General features: G+C 36.7%; 1 protein-coding gene across 3 annotated transcripts in view; it reads right to left on the bottom strand.

Moving 5' to 3' along the window:
• The window catches only part of LOC122637657 (protein artichoke-like), a 47,733-nt gene that overhangs the window by 13,722 nt on the left and 23,212 nt on the right, over window positions 1-10,799 (bottom strand). The window lies entirely within an intron of this gene.

The following is a 10,799-nucleotide window of genomic DNA, read 5'->3' as shown; positions in this document are numbered from 1 at the left end:
AGAGAGAGAGAGAGAGAGAGAGAGAGAAATTGAGAGAGAGAAAATAGAGATAAAGAAAGAGAGAGAGAAAGAGAGAGAGAGAGGAAAAGAGGAGGGAGAAGAGTACGGTCGCGCCCGTATTTATCGCAACCCAAATCTGAAATGGAACGAATTCTTCCCCCTTCACGCGGTCTACTAGTTCGTGCCATTTTTTTTCATCAATATCCTAATGCTCTCGAGAAAGGTAAAGGAGAATGTGTAGAAGAAAGGAAAAAAGAAGGGTTGCTTCGAAGCGATGCAATGAACAAGATGCTTTTTCTTTAGATTTCAAACTCGTTTACCACTCGTCGCTCTTAGCAGTGTTAACTCGTTAGTTGAAAAATACGCGAGCTAAAAAGATAACAGACTTTATCTTCAATCGATTTAGGCTGCCTTTGAATTAGCCCAAGCTTTGCAAGAATCTGTGCGAGAGAGTGTGATATATAATATGTGTATAGTAGTATTACTGTTTCTAGCACCATCTTTTGAATGATGATTTCTTTGGGATAAGTAATTCGTTATTGTACGGTAGGATGTCTTTTAGATGATTTTTTTTTTTTAATTTAAATTCATAAACATCAATTTTATTTTACGATATGTACGAATGAAAATGATTCTTACAAAAGCTTTTCGACGATTGAATCTTTTGTCCCCAAGCCCTTTCTATCCATACACAGCAACTATACGCATGCATGTATGCACGCGTGTATAGGATATCCTTTCCTCGTTTATTATACCAACAAAATTCTCAAATAGCCATGAAATTCTTCCTTGATCATCGAAGCAAGCATGTGGTTGTCTCCTTGTGCGACAATTTTAAGCTTCATTTGACGCGACGTATAGGGAAGTCATCGTCGTATGTGTATGCGTCACTCACTAGAATGAACTTGCTGTCAGCGACGATTTTAAATTATGTACTAGGAAATATATTCCTGTGCTGTTATCTCTGCTGTTCTTTTGTCTTTTTTTATTTTTTTCTGTGATCTTTGCTTTTGAAAATTGTCTCATTGCAGAGATGTCAGGATGAAGAAAAGAATGACGGAAGAAATGTGTATGCATATCAGAACGAGTCAGGATATCAGAAACGAATAAGAATCAAATTTATCAAATCAAAGTAATAAAATTTTTTTGTTATTATACTCGTATTATTAGTAATTATTATCTTTATATCTTTCAGTATAAAAACAATGAAAGAAATTTATGTATGATTTTTCTCGAGAAAATCTCAAGAAGATAGTCGATAAGTCTTGCAATAAGTCTTTCACTTTGTCAGCAATTAATGTTCTTTCAGATACCAAAACCGATAACTATTTGTCCTTTTTCCATTATTATCGCGAATCTCTCTTTTTCTCTCTTTTTCTTTCAACTTTCTGCATTGCAGATTAGAATCATTGTTTTAAGGAAATAGTAATGTGAAAAGTTTTGTTCGTTCTTGGAGCGTGCTTTCACAATAATGGTATTTTGAGGTTATAAAATCTGAAGTCCTCCGTGCAAAGAAATAAAGGGAAGAAGGAAAATGAAATGAAGAGTCAAAGGCTTGGTATCTTTGGCGTCTCTCGCGTTAATTAATTTGTATTCAAGCCTTTACCACCCGTTGGCTAACGACGATGCTCGAGTAGCTTCACGTACCTATATATGTACATATATATATATATATATATATATATATATATATATGTATATATATATGTATATATATGTATATATATATGTATATAAATGTATCAGACGAAGTCGACGTGGTTCTATGTAAGGATTAATGTCGCTGATAACGACAGTATCGTTGATAACAAGAAGGGATATACATGTACTTTACAACGTTGTTCACTTACCGCTAGCTTATTCGTAATAATTAGCGTTAGCATTGTCGAGTTTAATCGTTAATTACTTGAAGCGTAATAAAAAAAAACTCAAATACATTTCAGAATGAAAAATAAATCTGCAGATAGTGGAAGATCTTCGCAAAAAGGAGAATATTCGTAATAACGAATAATCATTAGATTTGTCTACAATTGGAAAATAGAGATTGGTAGCGATCGTATTTCGGAATTCTTATCAGAAAGTGTCATGAGCAGGAAAACGAGGGATAATACGATGATATTTCAGCTTTGTTGGGAATTGGAATTTTGTGCATAGAAATTGTCTTTCTTTCCCTTACATCTTCTTCTCCTTTATGCCTTCCTTCTCCTATGTTGTAATTCAGTTTAGAAATTCTCCTAATTCAGTAATCTCTACCGTGAGATCGGATTGTTCGGTTTCAGGCTACATCGCAATGGTCGTTCTATAGCGAGAAACTCTGTATTGCTCCCTCGTAACAGGATGACGTGCCAATTCGAGTAGGTAGGTACATACGCGAGTTCGTGTTTTGGGAGAAGTTTCTCTAGGAGAACTTTCGCCATCGTTTCTTCTTGCTTTTAAAAAAGTGGAACGAGATCTTATCAAACTTACTATACTACCATCGTATACGTGTATATCTACCTACATACGTTCTCGAAGAAAAAGTATGATGTTACGAAGAAGTAATAATTGTTCGTACTTTCCAGTATTTATAAGATAAAAAAAGAAAATACTTTTGAAAAAAATCAACGGACAGATTAATAAATTGTAAATATTTTTTGCAATGTCCACCGATCAATACATAATATTTATCATCGTTCGGTAAAATTCTTGGTAACACTTGGCCAGTTTACTTTTTTCTCTTTTTCTTCATATATATTAAATAAAAAATCAAATCTAACACATTCTTTTCTTCGTAATAGCGTCACGTTGTCGGTATGAGTTCGTGGTAATCGAGGAGGAGATAAGAGAATAAGTTGCACTCTATGGCGAGATGTAAACAACGTGAATACTAGTAAAAATAGAAAAATAAAAGTACTATCAGTGCAGAGGCACTCGTGTTTTTCCTCTCCTTCTCTCTCAGGGAAATGCAAATTTCGCGGAACCACAGTGTAGCCAACGCCTCATGGCAACCCTAACGCAAAGGTACGCGCGTAGAATCCGCGTCGAGACTGCGGTTCCGCGGCTAGCTTTTGATTTATATTCGAGTCACGCCAAAGGTGTGTGATTTATACGTACGAACAACGACAGAGGCATTGCTGCCTAAAGTGGCGGTTGCTCGACATGTAAAAAAAAAGAAAATAGGAAAAGAAAATTTCCCCGTTGAACGTAACCACGATTAATTAAATATAATACTTTATCCGATGTTTGAGGTTGAGCTACGGTTTTTTACGGCGCACGTTTTTATCGAGAAAAATTCTCCATCTCGGAGATCCTGACTAGGATCGATCGATTCTCACGAAAGACAGGAGATCCCTCTTCTATACTTCATTACCGTGTAAATGGGACAATTACTTGAAGCTAAATCGAGCTCTTTACGTCTGACGATGGGCCCTCATCTCACTTCATTTTCTTGAACATTACCGTAGCCCGTTTTGCGGTACGCCAGGAAGTATCTACAGTTTATCGTTAACTTGATCGAACGCGATGAACGATAGTTCTCTTGTTAACGAGATTTTTCTCTATTAACTCCTACAGTATGAATCTGTCCTAATTTTATTAAAGAAGATCGCTCGAAGATATCAGAAAGGGAAAATACATTTTCCTGAAACTTGTTCGCAATATCTTTTTCTTTGATAAAAATAACTTACATAGTTGTTCAATCGTCAGAGAGTTAACTTCTGCTTCTCCCTTCACCGGAAATTAGGCCGATCTGATCGCAAAGGTAGGGAGATGAGTTTCGACTTTCAAATGGACCAGATGTCGCCTTCCATTACTAGCTTTTTCGAACGCTAACTAGATTTTCTGATATTGCTCTTATTATTCTTATCGATCTCGCGAAATTTGTTCCTTTCATTTACCTCGTAAATGAAAGCTTTTGTTGGGTAAAAAGGGCTTATGTTACAGGTAAATTTTAACGAAGCGATTTTCTTCAATTCAAGCCAGAACTCGAATTAGTGTCGTTCATTTAACGATCTACGTTTATTATTGCGGTTTGAAACGAATCGGATTATATAAAATGTCGTGATTGTAATATAAAATTCGAAAGACAAGATGAATGGTTATAGTATAACGTACAATCGGTGAACATGATTGCGATTCGGATTAATATTGGAGGCAATGGAAGTGAGAGAGAAGAATAGAGATAAAGTAGAATGTCTTCTCTTAATGTTTCGTTGGAATTAAAGCAAGCGTTGTAAACTACGTAATATAGTTTACGTACGCTATTACCTTCCTCCTGGCTACTTTACAGCCTGCTTCTATACTATCCGGAATATTACAATTATATTTTACCTCTGTCTGTTTATCTGTTTGTCTGTTTGTCTCTCTCCCTCTCTCCCTTTCTCATTGTCTTCCATTAAATTAATAACAGTTCCTTTACTACTCCCAAGGTTTGTTTTCTGAAGGAAAACGGACTCAAAGGCGAGTAAGCAACGACGTTCCTTGGATACACTCGTGAAGCGTTAGATTCCATAAATTCTAACCTTTGGCATTCTGATTCACAGTAACGGTTGATAGAGCTCGACCCTTTGTACAAACATTGAGATTCGTTTGGTCAAGTTAATTTGTCGAGTAGGAGGTTGATTAGACGCTGAAGAATAAGTAAAGAAATGTTCTTGGCTTGACATCGATAACATATTGTAAAATACGAATAGTAAAAAAGTTCTAAACTAGCGAGAGAGAAATATAGGAAAATGTTAAAACGAGAGACAGATAAAAATTGATACGATGCGAACTAACTCCTACTGTTTTGTATTACGAGTGCACTCTGATATTGGTCGAACGAGAACGCTTAATTACACGGACTAATTAAAAAGAGGTAGTGAATTTCAATGGATGTATGTATGTATGTACATACATGTGTACGTATGCATGTATTACATTCGACAATGTTCGACCGAACAAAATTCGTTTCAATCGTCGCTAGAGAAAAGATTCTCGTTTGTATGCGTTTCAACAGTTGGAAAAGTGCGATGGAATTCGCAATAGCGATACAATGAGACGTGAAAAATTCAATCGAGTTTTCTTTTGTGTTAAAGAAAAAAGAAAGGAAGAGAGAAAGAAAGAAGAAGGAAGATATACGTAGGATGGTGGTAATTTCGAAGGATAGTTTGGAATTTTATTAATTTCGTTCAATGTCAAGACGATGTACAAGAACAGAGATTCTTGGTGAGAAGTCGTAAAGTCCTTTTCTATCTCTCTTTCTTCTTCTATTTCTCTTTCTTCCTTTACGTTTCTTATTATGAACGTCAGTTCTCGAAAAGTCCAAACCTTCAGTTCTCATTGTTTCTCGTTACTGGAATTACTCCGAGCTTTGAATATCGCGAGTACACTTTGACGCATCGTTTTCGTTTCTACGAGTCAGAAGGAAAAAAAGAGAAAGAAAAAGAGAAAAGAAGAAGAGTCATTACACCTGATGGTACTGTCTTTCTTTTACTATCATTTTCCATTGTTTCTTGTCTTGTATTACGTATCGAAATCCACGACCGTTTCACTCTTCAGGCATTGTAACATTTCAAGATTCTCTATTCCGTTATTTGTTACCTACATAAAATCTATCCTTCTCAAGTTTCTTCTTCATTTTTTTCTTTTCTTTCTCCTTCGCGCTACGCTGTTATTCGACTTTATACGTCGTTCGCATTTTGATCAAAAGGGGAAAGGATTCCTTTTGGAATTTCACATCGATTTCTCTGATTCGTGCGATCTTCGTTGAAAAGCTTGTTGAGAGTCCTTGTTAGAAGAGTTGAACGCGCTCATTCTCCGAGACGAATGAAGTAGCAGGAAGAGGATGTGCTTTCGAACAGTAGTCGTCGTTCTCGAATGTGAGATTCAAATTAGGTAATTGCAGGATTTGAAAAAAGTTCGCCGTTAATTACGTTCTTCCATCGAGGATACTATTTTTATTCGCGTAATCCGAGAGAACGAGATCGATGTGATTCTGGTCTGTTAGTTTCCTTCAAAGACATTACTGAATATTCCTGTTCTTTTTTTTATATCCTTTAAAACACGTTTATTTTTATTTGTAGTTAGTAAATCCTTGCAAGTACTATGTGAGTAGTGGGAAGTAAATGGTAGCAGATAACTCTAATCTTGCTATCAATCCACCTTTTTATCTTTTTTATTATTGCCTTTATCTTAGCACTGTTTATCGTGTAGGAAACAACGCCGGCATCGTCTATCAAAGATAAGAGAGTTGAATCGGAAAAAATATAAAAATATTTATGTAATAAAAGTGTTCATTTTCGCAAACAAACTAGAATTCGTTCGTTATCTTATTCTTTGGTTGTACAAGATCGCATATTTTGATTTTAACTCGTAATGACAAACGCAAATATTCGGCCAATGTATATTATCCAGATATTCTTTGGTAGACTACCATCGGATGACAGAAGGTCGCTACGTGACGTACGCTATGCACTCAATATATTTGGTTTCGATCGTATCACGAGCCACATTTCGTTCTCGTCTTCCTATTGCAGAGAAATAGAAGTTGACGTTTTCTCGATATATCGATCGGTAATTTCTTAAAAAGAAAGAAAGGAAGAGACTTCAAGGTCCAGATGTCATCAGAAACTTGTATGTGCGGCTCACATGAAAACGTCATGTCGAACGAACGTATCACTAATTGCTCGCTCCATTAAGGATTCTCCAATTTGTACAATGAATAGTCGTTACGATTACTACTACTACTATTATGAAACAAACGAATGCACACGGGCTCGCTTAAGAAGAAAGCGACGTTATTTAACGCCGGCAGCGTTATTTAAAGTGTGTCCTATATCACAGGAGAAGCCTGGCTTTCCTCTTTTATCGCGATTTAATTAATCAGTAAGTGCTCCCTGTTGAACTCAATGTGGCTTTCGAGATCGTCCGCGGAAGGAACCCTCGAAAATTAATGGTAACGAGTAACGAGTCTTCCACTGTGTGAGAGTATGGATGTGTGTCTGCACGTCCGTGTATCAGTATACATAAAGAAATTCGAACTCGAGTATATAGAGTGAACGACGCAGAAGGTAGGGTTACAATTAACGTGAGTCAATCCGCGATCAAACTGAGGAACATTTAAATAAACTCGACCGATTCGTCAAGTGGACGAGCCTACTTGAAAGTGTGGTTTTTTTCAAATTAATTAATACCTCGCGAACGTAGGTAAAATTTGTCGTCTCTAGGTGACCCACGTTGGAATGTAAGCACGGCAAAATAGAAAGAGCGAGAGTGGAAGAAAAAAGAGATGGAAAAATTTTGAAATATGTATTTAAAACGTTAAAGGAAGGAAACGTTTAGATGCTTTTTTGAACGATACCCAGTGCGTGGGTACGTCCTAGAAAGTTACTCTTGCGAATAGGATTAGAGTACCATTGGTGTGTCGGCTCAGTTAACATTGGTGCATTTTAATTATGGTCACCCTTACCTTATCCACCTTGTACTCCCTAGCACTAGAACTCCTAACTTAACCCCAGTCGACTTCCTTCTTCCAGCGTACTCTTCCTCCAGTGCTACACGCTATTACGACCCTGAGATTATTCCTACTAATTATTTTAATTACGCGTGCCTACGAAATGTTCGTCGCAAGGTGGAGACTCGAAAGTGAAGAGGCAATGCCGCGAGCGTACGCGCCATCGTCGCTAAGAATCTTCCCTTTTGCTTGTTCCGAGCAAATCGAACTGAGAGATTACGTAACTTCCCGACTTTTCGACAAATTAGTCCGTATTTCGTTCTCTGTTTCGTTCTTCTAATACTCCTATGAAATAAATCTGTTCGAAGATTAAAGGCCTTCGATAACGGTCTTACGCTGAAATATTTTGTATTACATTTAGAGCTTAAAAATATTGTTCTTCGAATGTAAATGTTAGAAAAATGATCATTTCATAGCAGTCAACGATGCGTGATTTTGTTAACATGGTATTTCTTCGCTTTCATCTCATAAGAACGTTAGAGAACGAAAAGAAGGAGATACAGCGAGAGAGAAAGAGAGAGATCACACGATGTTTCATAAAGTCATAATGCATGAAAAATAAGTACGTATGTTCATTATCATTTTCCTATTTTAAAATTCATTTTGGCAAGTAGCAAGTTTTGCCACGAAAAATGGCAAAAAATGATGCAATAGTGATGGTAGATTGAAGTTTGAGAGAATCTCGAGAGTCTCATGAAACATTTTTCACCGGGTAGCTTATAAATAACGAATGTTGTCCTTTATTTTCCAAGAGCTCCCTTCGTTCTGCTCTGCTACTCGGGCTTGTATTTCCTCTCTGATTCTTCTCACTCTTCTTTTTGTTTCTACTTTCTCAGTTTTTTTTTTTTTTGATGGAGATATAGCTATCCTTAAGTTCTCCCTTGATTTACTTGCAAATGTTACGCAAGCGCGTGCTCGTGCCTCAGTAATATCAATGCATCGCTAATGTATTTCGTGTTTTCTGTGTATAAAGCGTGCGTAAAATGTGACGATATAAACGAGAGAGTTATTTTTGGATTTATCGTGACATTTATCGCATCATTCATTTGGTTATCCGATATTTACGACATGTAACCCATACGTTTTATTTTGCGTGTATTGATTTATTTTAGTTTCTACATACGTATGTTTTTTTTTATATTATTGCTTAAATGTAATTATATTTTACCTTTGATAAGTTCCCTTGAACTCGATAAAATACTTTGATCCTAGAGTATTGACATGCATTTTAAATAAATATTTAAAGGGCACTCTATATCGAAAGCCTAGTGATCACAATAATTCACTCGAGAACGTTTATCGTTCGAGAATTAATTAGCGATCGAACCGTGGCGACTCGAATAAACTTGTTAGGCTAATTAATTTGCAGTATCAGGAGCACTTTGCATTTGACATCGCTGATGTCTCTCTCGTTTGTGGTGACTCCAAAATTTGCAGTCTCGAAATTGTTCTCTCTCTCTCTCTCTCTCTCTCTCTCTCTCTCTCTCTCTCTCTCTCTCTCTCTCTCTCTACATCTCTATCTCTATCTCCATCTGTCTCCCTTTCCTGCGTTAATATCGTCAAACTATTTTCAATAATTTTCAAAGACTACATATAGTTTGCGAAATAATTATTAAGGGGATGCGTACATACGATAGCTTCTTTGAAGGTCTTTTGGATAATTTACGTAAAATTTGTTGGTAAATGATCTAAGATAGAAACAGAGAAAGACAGAGGACGAGTAAGGGAATGAGGTAAAGAGAGAGAAGTAGAGAAGAGCAACGAAACGTTGGATAGTAGCGCGTTACTTCCGTGAACGAGGGCTAATAACCTGGGAAGTTAATTACGGCCGTAAACTGCGAGGGGTTTGTTTGACTACCCCATCGCGCCAAGGGTGGCTGACATAAGGTGGCCTTGTTACATCGGCTATGCCGACACCCTGCTAGACACCTCTGTCGTCTCTAACTCCTCTTTCTCCCTCTTATTCTGCTGCTCTTTCGAAGCTATCACCCATCGTGAAAAGCTTTCTCATTCTCTTGAATATCAAGGGAACGCCGTGAATGTTGACTTAAAGCTTCGACTTTAGCTGTCGGTATCGTGCGAACAAATCGATATTCCTTTAGAAAATCAAGTTCGATAACAAAAAAAAGACAGAAAATAAGAGAATATCTTTTCTGTTCACTCTCTTTAAGTTTTTATGTACATACCTATTAATAAATAAAATTGCTTGAAACGTTACACGGCTAGAACAAATCTAGTTATGTTCTAAGAATAAGTTGAACAAATTTTTAATCTTAAAAATAACACCTTACTTCAAAAGAAGAACTTCAGTAAGATCTTAGTTTGATATTATTCGTGATAAGTTATGAGCGAGCGCAAAATAACTCTAAGATTTACTCTTTTGCCAACCGTCGGCTTCGTGAAAGAACAATGTTCATTTCCTTCCACGCACTTTCGAAAGTAAGTAAGGAAGTGAGCGCTGCAGAGCAAGTCGAGGTCGATCCTACCCTACGTATAATTAGTTATAACCACGATAGCGGTTATGAGAGGCCAACGCTCGTAAACGCTTTGAACACGCGAGAAGTTGCGCAAGCTCGATGTTTACAGTCTTTCGAATGGCGTGGGAGGCCCAAGGTATTTTATCGTTCGTATGGAATATCGTACGTACCTACACGATCATTTTACGACTGCATTGTATTTGTGAAGTTTTGTTTGTTCTCTTCACTTTCATGGACTTTTTTTTATTTTAACTGAAGAAAAAAAACTTTGCTGATGTTAGGTTTCCTTTATCGCTTTGCACGATCTCTTCTCGTAACGATCGTTGTAAAGACAATCTATAAACTAACTAGAAAATTTATAATTAGAGAATCGTAAAAAAATCAGAATAACGTACCGAACCTAAACTGCAATATCGATAGATTACAAAGTAAAAGGGTAAAAGTAGATAAGAGAGGCTTTGTTAGCGAAATGTTGACAGTCTTTGCTATGCATAGATTTATCACGATAGATAAGGAATCATAATTTTTTGTTTGTAATCCGCCAAGAACGTTCAACGAGGTTTCGCAAAGAATTTATCACGATCAAATATTTCACTTGATTTATCGATATCTATTTTTCATTATAAGTGATACCACTTCGTTGTGCTTACCTACTTGATATATTTTTCTGGCGAGTCGTACACTATAAATGATCGATCAATCATAGAGTTTAATCAGTAATCGACAATGTGGCGAACAGTAACAAATGTCGTGATATTGGGGCTTTGCCTCACCTCGTTAGCTTCGGCTGCGAACTCCTGGTACAAGAATAGTTTGATCTATCAGATCTATCCTAGAAGCTTTAAAGATAG

Source organism: Vespula pensylvanica, chromosome 2, assembly GCF_014466175.1.
Source record: "Vespula pensylvanica isolate Volc-1 chromosome 2, ASM1446617v1, whole genome shotgun sequence".
Taxonomy (NCBI): Eukaryota; Metazoa; Arthropoda; class Insecta; order Hymenoptera; family Vespidae; genus Vespula; species Vespula pensylvanica.
This window is presented reverse-complemented; position numbering and strand designations above follow the sequence as displayed.